The following is a 13,615-nucleotide window of genomic DNA, read 5'->3' as shown; positions in this document are numbered from 1 at the left end:
TGAGAATACCACTACCAGTCTCGGAGACCGCAGAGATATTGGCGGTAAACAGATTTGACTGTGGCTCTCTTGGCTTAGTCATGAACTTGAGTGGATGTGCATGCATGCCGTACTGGTAGGTGCCTTTAGAGAGATCGAGAACGAGGTCTGCTTTGGCTATGAAGTTACGGCCCAATATCACAGGACAAGAAAGTCCTGGAAGGTGTAGGAAGCGTTGCCGGAATTTTTTATCATTCATGGTAACCGTTAACCGGGCTGCTGACGTAGCGGACGCAACGTGAGCGGATGCCATGCGAAGGGTCGTGTTTACACTTCGTAACTGTAGACGTTTCGCCTCGCAGGCGCTTTTGACACGATCGCCGAAAAGGGAAACAGCAGAGCCGGTGTCTAAAATAGCAGGTACTTCTATTCCAGCCATTCTCACCGCTACCAATGGTGTTTTCTCAAGGTGGTCGTCAAGAAGACTGAACGTGGACGGCAAAGACCTTACCATTTGTCGGAGATCCTGGGCCTTCGATCTGGGGGGGTGACACCTTTCCGGTACAGCTACTACCGTTGATGCCGGTGGTGATTCGAGTGTGAGGAGCTGTTTCTTTCCCCCTCTCCGCTGCCGAGGTTGTCCGCGGCTCAGCGCCGTGACAGCGGGATGGTGAGACGACCAAAACACCCGGCTTTTTGTAGTCTTGGAAACGCCTGCCCCCGCTCGGTGCTTGACAACGCTGCAAGATGCTTCGATGTTGCGAGTAACACCGCGTGAGGGTCGGCTGCTGCCGGGGAGGTCGTTCCGCAGCCTGCATGTTGCGAGGGGACGTCGGGGCGCGGTAGGTCGTTGGCCGGCGACTGGTAGCTACTCACCACCGCCGGGCCTCGTCGTTTCCCTGCTGGAGGATGCCCGGGGGGCTCGGACACTGGCTCTTGTAGTGGCCTCGTCCTCCGCACTGGAAGCAGACTGGAATGCTCCTGCGTGTACCTTCTGCACCTGACTGGGCGGCAGCCGCTACAGGCCTGCTGCGGCCCCGAGTGCCTGGCAATGTTGTTGCAGGTTCCCGGACCGGAGGCCGGAAACGTACCTGGGTGGCAAAGGTGCGGTGAATGAATGGGTCCAGCGCCCTTGGAGGCGGTACCATATTCCCCGGGCTTGCAATTTGAGAACCATGCCCCGCGCAAGACGGCTCGAGGGAGAGGCTGGTAAATGAGCTCCGCCAACATCGCCGCCTGAATATCGGACGCCGCTTTAGCGAGATCGGCAAGCGAAGAGAAGGTACGGCCCCTTAGATAAGCCTGAAAGCGTGGGTGAGATTGCCGGATTGCCCGGGTGACTCTTTCCGTTTCGGATGCTGAAGGATCTGCGCGCTCGTAAAGCTCCTGAAAGGACCGTATGTATTCTTGGAGGCTTTCCTCCTCCGCCTGAGTACGGGCGCGAAGCTCGTCTTTCATGCGAACGACGTAGTCTGGGGGGAGGAATTCTGCTCGAAGTAGCTGCTCAAAATGCGTCCAACTTTGGAATGACTGGCGACGACGCCAGCGGGCGGCGGACCCAGTCAGGGCAACGGGCAAAACGCGCTGAAGAACGTCATCCGTAATGGCTTGCGCGTCGCGGTAATCTTGCATTTCCTGAAGGAAGTCCGCCACTGATTTCTTATCTGTGTGGCCTTCATATGTAGGCACAGCGAGCTGCAAACGGAAGCTGGCTGCTGGAGTTAGCTTTGATGTTCGAGCAGCGCGGTCAGCTGGGCAATAACGCTGGACATATCTTGTGCTGGCGCGCCCTGGTCCTTTTTATCAGGCATCGTACTAGTGGTTTCGTGAGTATGATTTTCAACCACGCCCTTCTTGACTTTACTCGAACGTAGGTGCAGGAAAATGCCGGCGGTGCATCTTTAGTGTTGAAATTGGACGGGCAAAGCGGTCCGACGGAATGGTCAAGCGGTTCTGCGGAGGCAGGATGGCGCCGAATAGCGGGGCGCAAGGAGAGCGAGAGGTAGTATAAAAACGTTCAGTGAGCTTACGCGGGTCAGAGGGGTAGGGTACAGATGCGGGAGTTGTGAGACCCGATGTCGGAGCGAAACAAGTAGGCCTAGGGGGGATTGCCAGCTGCCTCGAGATGGGGGCGGTTGTCTTGTTCCCGTGCTCGTGGTCCCTGCAGTGCGGAAGCATACTTAGAACAAACAGAAAAACAACGAGAAAGAAGAAAACCACGTTGGGCGCCAGATGAAGGCCCCTCGCCTTCGCTCAGGGGGTCCGCGAGCCGCGACCAGCACGACAAAGGACCAAAGGCGCAAGGAACAAAGACCGCTTTAATTTACGATAGAATGTAACACTCAAAATTACCGCAGCCTCGCGGCCAATAGCGGAAAAGAACAAGGCAAAGAAGCAAGCAGCAAAGAAGCAAAGCAGCAAAAAGCAGCAAAAGCAATAAAGCAAGCAGCAAAACAGCGAGGCAACAAAATATGCAAGCCAAAGGGAGCGACGAAAGAACGGCCGCTACAAACCATCAACCAACACAATCTTTCGGGCGATAACAGAATGCATAAAGCGCAGAAAGCAAGCAAGCACAGAACCAGGTGCTTGCTTGCTTTCTTTCGTGCACGCAATACAAGAGCACTCTTTCATGCAGACACAATACAAAGACGCTTTTCCCCCTGCTCTGCAGCACGCTCGGAAAGAAACCTAGACGGGCCACGCCCCACCAGCGTCTCCCCAGGCCCACGCCCCGCAAAAAGCCCCGAGTGCCGTCTCAGCTGCCTTCTTATCGGGCAGCCGCCTTCCCGGCATTCCCCGCGCGAGTTCTCACGATACGCGATCGGTGCGCATGCTCCATGCGACGAGTGCCGCTGTGGCGCGCGTTTCGAAGGCCTCCCCCGTGCGCGCTGCAGAGAGGGCCCAAGGGCCCGACAAGTTTTAAGCAAAAGCATGTATGAACGCAGGCAAAACTTAAATGGAGCAAATTTTAACGAGGTAGCGTTAAGGAGCCTGAGGAGCGAGTGTCGCAAAAAATCTGGCGTCCCTCGTCGGCGTCGAACATCCGGCGTTGAAGGTCGTTTCGGCAAAAATATTTGCGAACCAAATGAGTTTATTGAAGTAATTCAATTTCTAAAGCTAAAATACGTGAAAAATCGTAAACTGTGACTTACACACAGCGTACAGACATGATAGCTCTCGGATTGTAATTTTAATATAAAACAAAACATAATTCTGTTACGCGAAACTCAAATCCCTTTTCCAGCCTTTCTATAATGTACAGACCAGAGACGGCGTCCGCCATTTGTGCACGCCGGTGCGTAAATCTCTCAGAGTCCATGGAGCGGCGCACTTGCTTCCTTGAAGCACTTACAGATAGAGTTCGCCTCGCATTGGGTGCTCCCGAGAAGACTATAAATGAAGCGGTGCATGGTGAAATAGGCTGCACAAGTTTTGAATACAGGGAAGCTCAAAATAAAATTGTTTATAAAGAACGACTGAGGAATATAGCAGAATGTAAATAGGCTGGGAGAGTATTGAGGTATTCGTACAAGAAAAACATTGATTCACATTAACATTTCATCTATTCTGCAGATTCTGCAGACGCTCAATGACTTTCAAAAAGACGGTGGGTGGTTACATCGTACCTTGAGTGCAACTGCACCGACGCACCCAGCGGCTGCATCGCGGCCTGCCTGTACTGCCTAGACTGCCTACGACTGATTGTGGGAACCACGTGGATCTACATCACGTCGGTTGCTCTGCATGCCCTCTATAAGGAGCTTTGCTGGCCCGTCGCCGTCATTTGGCAGCTGAGGCAGGAGCCGGAGCCGACACTTACGTTTCATCTATTCTGCAGGTTGGAAATTGTTAATTTGCGCTGCTTGTAGTCTGCTTTTCTGCTCTGCTGCCCTGCTGCCAACTTTTGTCTGAGGTGCTGTCACTTTTGCGTGTTTGCCGTGTGTTTCTGCCGTTGCTCAAAATGGGAAATGATGAATTTAAACGGGAAATTGCGGATCTTAAACGTGAGTTTCATAACGAACTTTGAGAGCTCAGGCACAGTGTAGAATTCACTAGTGAACAGTATGAGTCTCTGAAAGTAGAATGTGGAGCACTTAGAAAGGAAAATGCCGACCTAATGACCGCACAAGAGCCGCTTCTGCAAGAAATTGATAAGCTGAGAAAGCAAGTGTGTCAGAACAGATTAAAAATAGTGACACAAGATCAATATTCGAAAAATAGGAACATTGAGGTGAAAGGTGTTCCTTTCTTGCAGAATGAGAACCTTGGGAACGTTCTGCAGAAAGTCGAGGAAGTGCTTGGTGTGCCGATAATTGAGCAATATATCGATGCTTGCCATCGCGTTACTGTGTGGAATTCTGATATTGATAAGAACATTGTCTTATCTTTCAATAGTTGATCGAAACGTGATGCTCTGATTAAAAAAGCACTAAAAGCAAGGATCACCGCAGAAGGCATCGGTTTTTCTTCCAAGCAGTCGGTCTTCGTGAACGAGCATTTGTGCCCTCAACTAAAGCAACTGCTTGGCATGGCTGTGTCAAAGAAAAAGGAAATGAAATAGCGCTTTGCATGGGTGAGGGACGGAAAAGAGGTCGCGCGAAAAACGGAAGAGACTAATGGTGTCAAAATTATATGCGAGGCAGATTTAGCTAAAATCTGCGAGTGGCGATTGGCAGCGAACACTTTTTGTTTCTTATTTTGCTATGATCATGCCACACAGCCTTGTTCGCCCTGGTTACGCCGACACTCTTACTCTCTTACCCTTTTGCACTCTAGTGTTCAGTCTGCTCGTAATAGGTACGATCAGATATAAGCATCTTTTAACGAATTCATGTTCACGTTTGACATTATAATGATAAGAGAGACATGGTACAATTCAGAAGATGTTGTAATTTCCTTTCTCGGATACCAAAGCTTTTTTTTTCTAAATTGAGCGAACCGCCGTGGCGGAGGTGTGATGCAGATGGTGTCAGAAAGGCTTTCGTGTGACATGATTGCAGGTCTCTCAAAAACCAGACCAGACTACGAACCAATTACAGTACAGTGTGGATCCTATGTTTTCGCTGTTTTGTATCGACCACCTCATGGTAATAGCGAACGCTTTCTAGCCTTTTTTAGAACAATTACCATGTTATGGTTACAAGAATAGACTGTGCATAATCATAGGCGGTGACTGTAACATAAACTTACTGCAATCGAATACAGTTTCCCTCAATCTGATCTTACTCCTTCATTCTTTCGGTTGTGCGAACGTGATAATAGCACCGACTCAAGTCACATGCCTTTCTGAATCCCTTAACGATTTATTTATTACGAACAGCCCAATTCAAGATATCAATGCTGGTATCATTGTTGCCGATCTAGGTGATCATTTGCCGACATACAAGTTTTGTAAACGAAATAACAAACTTAAAGCGATACAAAACCGATGTAAACCTTCCGTCATGCAGGAAACTATTCCAATACCAATGAATGGCTTTCGAAACCAACTTCACAGGGTAAACCGGACATCCGTATTTTAGTGTAACGATGCTGATACGGCCAACGATACGCTTATGCGTATCATAAAAAATATACTTACACCAGCTGTTTTAAATTGAAGAAAGGTGCAAACATTTATAAAGATACGCAATCCTTGGTTAACAAATGAGTGTTTAAAGCTAACTCGTAAAAAAAAAAACAATTAAACTCTCACTTTGTGCGGTCTAGACGCCCGGATAATCTTGTTGCATTTAAGAAATACACAAATTTTGTAACTAAGTTTCTTCGAAATAAAAAAAAAATGTATCTGGACCAACTATTTAGTGATGCGGATACCAAAGGCGACTTAGTTTGACGTGCATTTAACAAGCTCCTAAATCGCAACGGGAGTCGTCATGAAGAGCTCGAGATTACAGAGAACGGGAAGCAGCTAAAGGGTATAGAATTAGCAAATCGTCTCAATGAACACTTTACAAATTTAGTGATTAGCGCTCACAATATAGACGCTCTAATTTTTTTTTTGAGTGCGCCCCGTGTAAATACAGCGTTTTTTGAGCCTGCGACACCTGCCGAGGTTCACTCTGCTTTTATATCCTGAAAGAACAGTAAAGGACGTGACATCGATGGTCTCCAGATTAAACCAATAAAATTTGCAATAGACTTGTTAGTGCCCGTTTTCACCCACGTATTCAATGTTTGCTTGTCTACTGGCGTTTTCCCTACAAAAATGCAACCGGCAAAGGTTACAGCTTTGTTCAAATCAGGGGACAGAAATGGCATGCCAAATTATCGGTCGGTGTCTGTCCTGCCTGTCATATCAAAAGGCTTAGAAGGTTATCTGTTAAATGGTTATGTCGTTTTGTGAAAAATATCAATTTTCCCCGCATAAATTTGGGATTCCTAAGGGCCGATCGACTGAATTAGCTCTATTAACACAGAACGAGTTAATCTTGAACGAATATGAAGAAAAAAAATTTACATTAGGCGTATTTATCGATTTTTCCAAAGCCTTTGACAGGATCAATCATATTACTCTACTAAAAAAACTCGAATATTACGGATTCCATGGATTACCCCTGGACATTCTAAAGTCATACTTAACCCATTGGAAACAATGCGTTTACATCTCAGGAGAATACTCAGACCCCCTGAATTTAGAAGCTGGTGTTCCCCAAGAGAGCATATTACGACCAATACTGTTCAGCGTCTATATAAATGATTTAACAAATATCAGTAACTTACCACACTATATATTACACGCTAACGACACCAGTCTTGTCTTACAATCATGTAATGCGGATAACTTATCAGAACAAGCAAAAACCGTCCTTGATAAAATATATTGGTGGAGCAAAGCAAATTCTTTACAGATGAACTCTACAAAGCCAAAGTTGTACCCACCCTAAAACATGTAAATCATAATCTAAACATATTCTATCGATCAGAACAAATTGACGTCACCGCGGACGTGAAAACACTGGGAGGGATTTTTGATCAGCATTTAAGGTGGGCAAACGCGTAGAACGCGTGCCAACAAGTGTGGCAAAAGCAAGCGGTGCGCTCTGGAGGCTTCGAGATGGTCTTCCGTTAAAAACTACGGCTATTGCTGTATAACACCATGTTTATTTCTCATACAAATTATTGTAGTCTTGTATGGGGGACAACGTCTCAAAAAATATTCAGACGTTATCTCTTTTACAAAAAAATGACATTGCGCCATGTTGCTTGTATTTTTCTTACGGCAGTCATACCCAAGTACATTCTTTTCTAAGTTTCAGGTTCTCCCAATTCATTACAATTATCAGTTTAATCTTGATATGAAATATAAAGAAAGCGTAAAACGAGGCCACACGGGATTTACTGATCTTTGTAATCTAAGCAAACCTTATCACCTCAAATACGACATTCGATCAGGAGCGACAAACTTGGGCCGTGCTTTTTTTAAGAACTAATCATTGAAAGGACGCACTACCGTGCGGAATATCGGTATTACTGAACAGTCTTGAAAAAGAAAACATCGATCTTAAGACTGTTTCACGTCGAATTCTGAAGGAGTATGTCATTAGCCGTGCGACTGCATGTGAATAGTGTATATTGTATTTGCCTTTACTTTTCTTGCTTGTAACTTAAGTATAAGATAATCTTGTATTTGTCTTGTATGTGAAAGTGCTTCTATATATTCTTAAGTGCTTCAATAAATGTATTGTTTCACCACGTTACATAAATCTGTAATTTCTGTTAGAAGAAGGATTGCATTGCTGGTAAAAAAAGTTGGTTACAGTGTATATTTTCAAAAACTCATGTTATCATGCCCTTCGAAATGTTTTTCAAAATATGTTTTATGTATCGATGTATTGTTGCATGAAAAGAGTTCACAAACTGTCTGCTGCCAAATACGATAGAGGCAGGGGCCTTTGTCAAACCGCTCAAAATAGCGGCTTTTTGCTCCTGTCCTAGCATTTGTGCATTTAAAGATGAATGCTGAGACAGGCGTTAAGTCAACTGCACCTAAATCAGTACTTTGAGGTATCAAATTCAGTGTATCAAAACAGATAGGTTACACTTTATGTGGTGAACAGGCTTCTCGAAAGTCTGTAGTAGCGATTCTTTCCGAATACTTGTTTACAACACTTTGTTCTTCAAGACTGATCCATCGCAGCCTGGCAGCAAGTATCACGCCTCTTCCTCGTGTTTCCTGATTACATCTGTTTGTAGCATGTCTAGCGACGTGCTTCAGTTACGTGATGCAAGAGCCGCTCAGACAATGAAATTACAGGCCGTAGCTGCCACTATAACCCCCACAGAAAGCAATACAGGAAAACATTGCGCTAATGTATACGCATGTCATCAGCATCACCCAGCTGTAGAATGATACTTACAGCAACAAGTTGTGCAAACTTCATCATTTTGGCTTCGAGGAGTCTTATGTAGTTTTTCCAACCCACTACAGCCCATGATAAAACTGCCAGTGCAATTTTCCTCAGATCTGTGAATAATGAAAGAATAACACTAATATCTCGTCTTCGAAGAATTATCGAAAAATAGTTACTGGTTATTAAGTTACGATAGCGTACTACATTTAGTACACTGGGCACATAAGATGTCAATGACCAAGGTACTACTGCGCTCCTACCCCTTGCTCAGAAATGTTTTAAGAGGAAGCTTTAGCTCAAGTGCTCCTATCTAAATACATGTAAAAGGAGAACTCGTTTTTCTCGGCAACCACTGCACCAAATTTGACGAGGTTTGTTGCATTTGAAAGAAAAACTTAAAATCTAGTGACTGTTGCTTTCGAATTTTTGAGTTAGATTGTCAATTTTTTGTTAAAAATTGGCAAAAATTGAAAATTTTCAAAAACGATACTATCAAGTTTACAACTCTGTAACTTAACCACAAAAAATGATAATACAATTCTGTGAATTGCATCTAATAGTACATCTAAAGCGGACAAAATTGATATGTTACACATGAATATAAAAAAATTTCATAATAGAGAAATACAACTTTTGCAAAACCGTTGTAACCAACGTAACAAATTCACGTAAGATGTAAAATGACATATTGAATTTGTCCGCTTTGAATGATCTAATGGATGCCGTTTACAGAACCGCGATATCGGTTCTTGATGCAGAGCTATGAATTTATAAACTTCGTGCTTCTATTTTTTTCAAACGGTCAAATATTTGAAAATCGTTTTAAGAAAATGCAAGCCCTAAATCGAAATTCCGCTTCCAACAGTCACTAGAATTTAACTTTCTCTTTCAAATGCGACAAATTTCATCAAAATCTGTCCAGGGGTTATCTCATAAAAACGTTTTTGCGTTTTACATGTATTTGAATAGGCCGCGTCGGAGTTGGGCCCGAGCTAAAGCTTCCTCTTAAGTACACATTCTCGAGGTACGAAGTGCCCTTGTACTTCTCACGTCTGCATGATGCTCGGGCGTGACAAAATCGACATTGCAGCTGTTCTCAAATTTTTTTCGGGGTAGTCATCGCGATCATCTGCCATGAATGTCCAAACAATGGACACAGTAACACCGAGTGAGTACGATAGTGGCAATGCCGACATCGCGACTGCGGCTAAGATGCCCTCAATAATGCTATGTGAATGAAACCATACCGGTAGAATATTCTTGCAAATTTGCTAACCTACACTAGCCTCAGACATCGTTCAAGGTGAAAGCATCGGCTGTTATTGTTGTCCTGAGCCAATATCCACAGTGGGGTATTGGCCATCAATCGGGTGGGGCAATCAGGTGTATAAAAAAACAAGGGAGTTAACAATTTGAACGTTACAGCTCAAAAAGTAAACTTTTTGTGTGTGGGAAGAACAATCGGAAGAAAACCGTGTATAAAAAATCTAATAATAAATAAAAGAAAGCTATGGTTGAAAAGGAGGACGATCAGTCTAACATGGATGCAATTAGCGAGAAGAAAGGGGGTTAACCGAGGGGCCCGATTTTTGTTAGTCATATCATAAGAAGCCAACAAACACTGACACCAAGGACAACATAGGGGAAATTACTTGTGCTTAATAAATGGAACAATTCATTATTATTATTCCATTTAATTATTCCATTTATTAAACACAAGTAATTTCCCCTATGTTGTCCTTGGTGTCAGTTTTTGTTGGCTTCTTATGATATGGATGCAATTAGGTAATTTTGGATGGCCCAGGAAACATTTCTGTGACTGAACCCAATAATGGAGGCTCTAAAAGATATGGTCACATGCACTGATAAATTTAGGCCAATATTGTGAAGCGGAATATCGAGTAGTCGTTTGCTTATAACAGAAAAAAGGCCTGCAAGAGAAGGAGAAATGGTCTGTTTTCTCCGCTTCGCCACAGAATGAGCAAAATGGTGAGAGGACGACACCAGACCTGTGTAGATAGAAGTTCAACGTAGGTATTCGGCATCGCAGCGTCGTGATGGGCACTTCAATTCTTCGTGTTTGGCACGAATCTCTGTGCCAAGGGCATAGAAGATGGTAATCCACAGATTTGTTAATTCCGGAGCCCGATAATGTCTGCATGATGACACTCCTGCGAAATCTAGCAACAGTAACATGAGCAGTCAAAGGGCAATAAGGGAGAATCAGGCCACTTATCGATGCCTTGGCTAGAGAATCTGCAATTTCATTTATTATTAGTCGTTTATGGCCAGGCACCCAAATAAAACGCATGCTTCTCAAGTACTCAGGTATCAATGAATGAAACGTCCTCATTACGCGAGAATCACGAGAAGCAGTAAAGAATGAGCGCAATGATAACGAATAAGTGATTATCCTGGCTGACGTAATCGATGGTCCTAATTTGCGTAATGCCAGCATCACTGCCATGAATTCAGCTAAAGATATCGGTATGAAGTCTGGCGGCCGAAGAGAAAATGTACAATCAAGAGTCGGGGAAAATATTTCTACACCTGACTTTTCTTCACATTGTGAAGCTTCTGTTGCAGTTACAATGTTTGTTTGAAGGTTCTCCAGGTGATCTTGTAATATACTGTCTGGAATACGATGTGGAAGTAATTTTGCATCATTAGGAAAAATCTCATCGAATTGAATATGCGTGGTAACACCTCTGTCGGGAGTCGGAAGTACATCGCATATGCGCACGTCCAAGCTATCAAGGGACTTTTGCACGGGTGTAATTTGCAGAGTATGTAATCGCGGCCAGTTGACTCCGAAAAGCAACACAAGCTCTGAAATAAATATGGTTTGGGGATGCTGGAGCGGTGATTACTAAATTATAAAGAACGTTTGCACTGTCAAAAGCCGGAACCTGCACGAGAGAGGTGTTGTCGTTGTCACGTTCCTCTTCGTCTGTATATTCACTGGTTCATGGCGCAGTCACACTATGAATGTCATCGTCTGTGTTTCCGGCAACATTGATGCCTTCAGGTAGCACGTGTGGGTTTATTGACCGGTTGCTTTCACCCAAAAAATCACGTTCTCGTTACGCCTGCGGCAGAAAGCATGTTCCACATCCATCGTGAAGCTCTGTGAGTTGTGGCGCTCGCTAACGCTTCCAGGCTTCTACTAGGAAACATAAATACCCAAGGAGGTGGATGGGCAAATGCCACCGCGGTAGCTCAATTGGTAGAGCATCCACTTCGGCAGCATCGCAAACATGCGCTAGAAATTTGCCTACTTTTTCTTACAGGTATGCAATTGATATGGTTGTATATGCTATAGAAATGATGATCGCTTCTGGCTGCTGCTGCCGTACCCTCCCACGTTCTTTTTCCCGAAAAGTGCTGCCTGTCTTTTGCACATGTTGAAAAGCCTGTTGATTCTTTCAGGTGACATAGAAACTAATCAGGGTCCCGTCACTGAAGAAATGTTCACCGAATTGCCATCAGGACCGGCTCGCATAAGCAACGAGATATCGGCACTAACCTCTAAAATTGCCTCTTTCGATGATCGTCTATCTAAGCTAGAGTCACTTGTCGCCAACGCCAAAGATGTCGGTGAGCGCGTGCAGGAAATAGAAAATACTGTTTCTGGTCTCTCAGATATAATCCAAAAGCTGGAGCGTAAGAATGATGACCTTGAAAATCGGTCGCGACGGAATAACTTGGTTATTCATGGTTTATCTGAAACACTGAATGAGACACCTGATGCACTTCTTACTTCAGTACTCAGCATGCTAACGTCAAAGCTTGACGTCACGTGTGATAACATCGAGCGTTGCCACATACTTGGGCAAAAAAGGACAGGTAAAGAAAGAACAGTAATTATCAAACTGTTGGATTTTCGAACTAAATTAGATATCTTAGCTAATGCACGCAAACTGAAATGTTCGAACATTTACATCTGTGAAGACTTTTCTGCACGCGTGCGACAGGTGCGCAGAAGCCTATGGCAGAATTCAACGGAACTCAGAAATGTCGCAAGGAAAGTACGGTTACAGCAAGAGCACCTGATTATCGACACTGTTCGGTACGAGTGGAGCGACGCCAGAAAGTGCGTTGTTAGGGCGTCTGATTACACCGCTTCCAGGAATTCCAACTGACTTCCACATAAAAGGAAACTGACACTTCTGAACTTTAATGCGCGCAGCTTGGTTAACAAATATGTTCGTTTCAACTGGCTTGTAGAATGTCACAAACCATCAATAATATGTGTTACTGAGACTTGGCTAAATGACTCCATTTCTTAGAATGAATTTTTGCCACCTGGTTACGCAGTGTTGAGAAATGACAGGACTGTTGGTCGTGGTGCTGGCGTAGCGCTTTTTATTTCTAAGGATATTAAATACGTTTTGCTGCCGAAGCTTCATGATAGCGAATCGGTTTGGTGCAAGATTGATTTTGGCGGCTTTACTACTGTGATTGGCGCTGTATACCGACCGCCAAATGATGTCAATTCTATTCACGCTGTCACGGATTATATTGCCGTGAACAGGCTACGAAAAGCCAGTTAATATTATGTGGCGATTTTAATGCCCCCTACACTGACTGGCGTTCTCTTTCTTCTACTGGACGTGATCGACCCATCTGCGACGCTCTTATCAATCTTGCTGTGTCGTATGATTCAACACAGGTCGTTAGCTCGGGCACCCGAGAATATGCTATTTTCGATTTGGTTTTAATTCGGTGATGGGCTCCTGTATAGCGAATGTGACGTTGTGGAGGGTATCTACGATCATAAGGCGGTAACTGTCCACCTAAATATTGCTCTAGAGTCCAATAAACCAACATATAGTAGTGTCCATGACTTTTCTCGACCTGACGACAATTCTATCGTCGCCTCGCTTGCATCACACTTTGATGAGTTTATGTTTTCGAGTGATGCCTTAGGTGTTGACTTGTTAGTTGAAATGCTTCACAAAATTTCAAAGAGTGCATAGCTAATTTCGTACCGAAAAAATGTGTAAAGCGAAACCCGAAACACCCTTGGTACACTGGAGAGATTATACAGTTGATTCGCCGGATAAAGCGCTTCCGCCGTGGCTCTCGCACTCAGAATGTCCGAGAAAACTCAATGCTAACATCGCTTAGACAAACTTTTAAGACTAAATGCGCCACGCTAGAGACTACTACTATAACAACACTCTGACGACATTCCTAAAAGACAACCCATCCAAATTCTGGAAAACGGTTCTTCCTCCTGTGTCCAACTCAACTTCTATGGTCATTAGCAGACAGTC

This window comes from Dermacentor variabilis, chromosome 3, assembly GCF_050947875.1.
Source record: "Dermacentor variabilis isolate Ectoservices chromosome 3, ASM5094787v1, whole genome shotgun sequence".
Taxonomy (NCBI): Eukaryota; Metazoa; Arthropoda; class Arachnida; order Ixodida; family Ixodidae; genus Dermacentor; species Dermacentor variabilis.
This window is presented reverse-complemented; position numbering follows the sequence as displayed.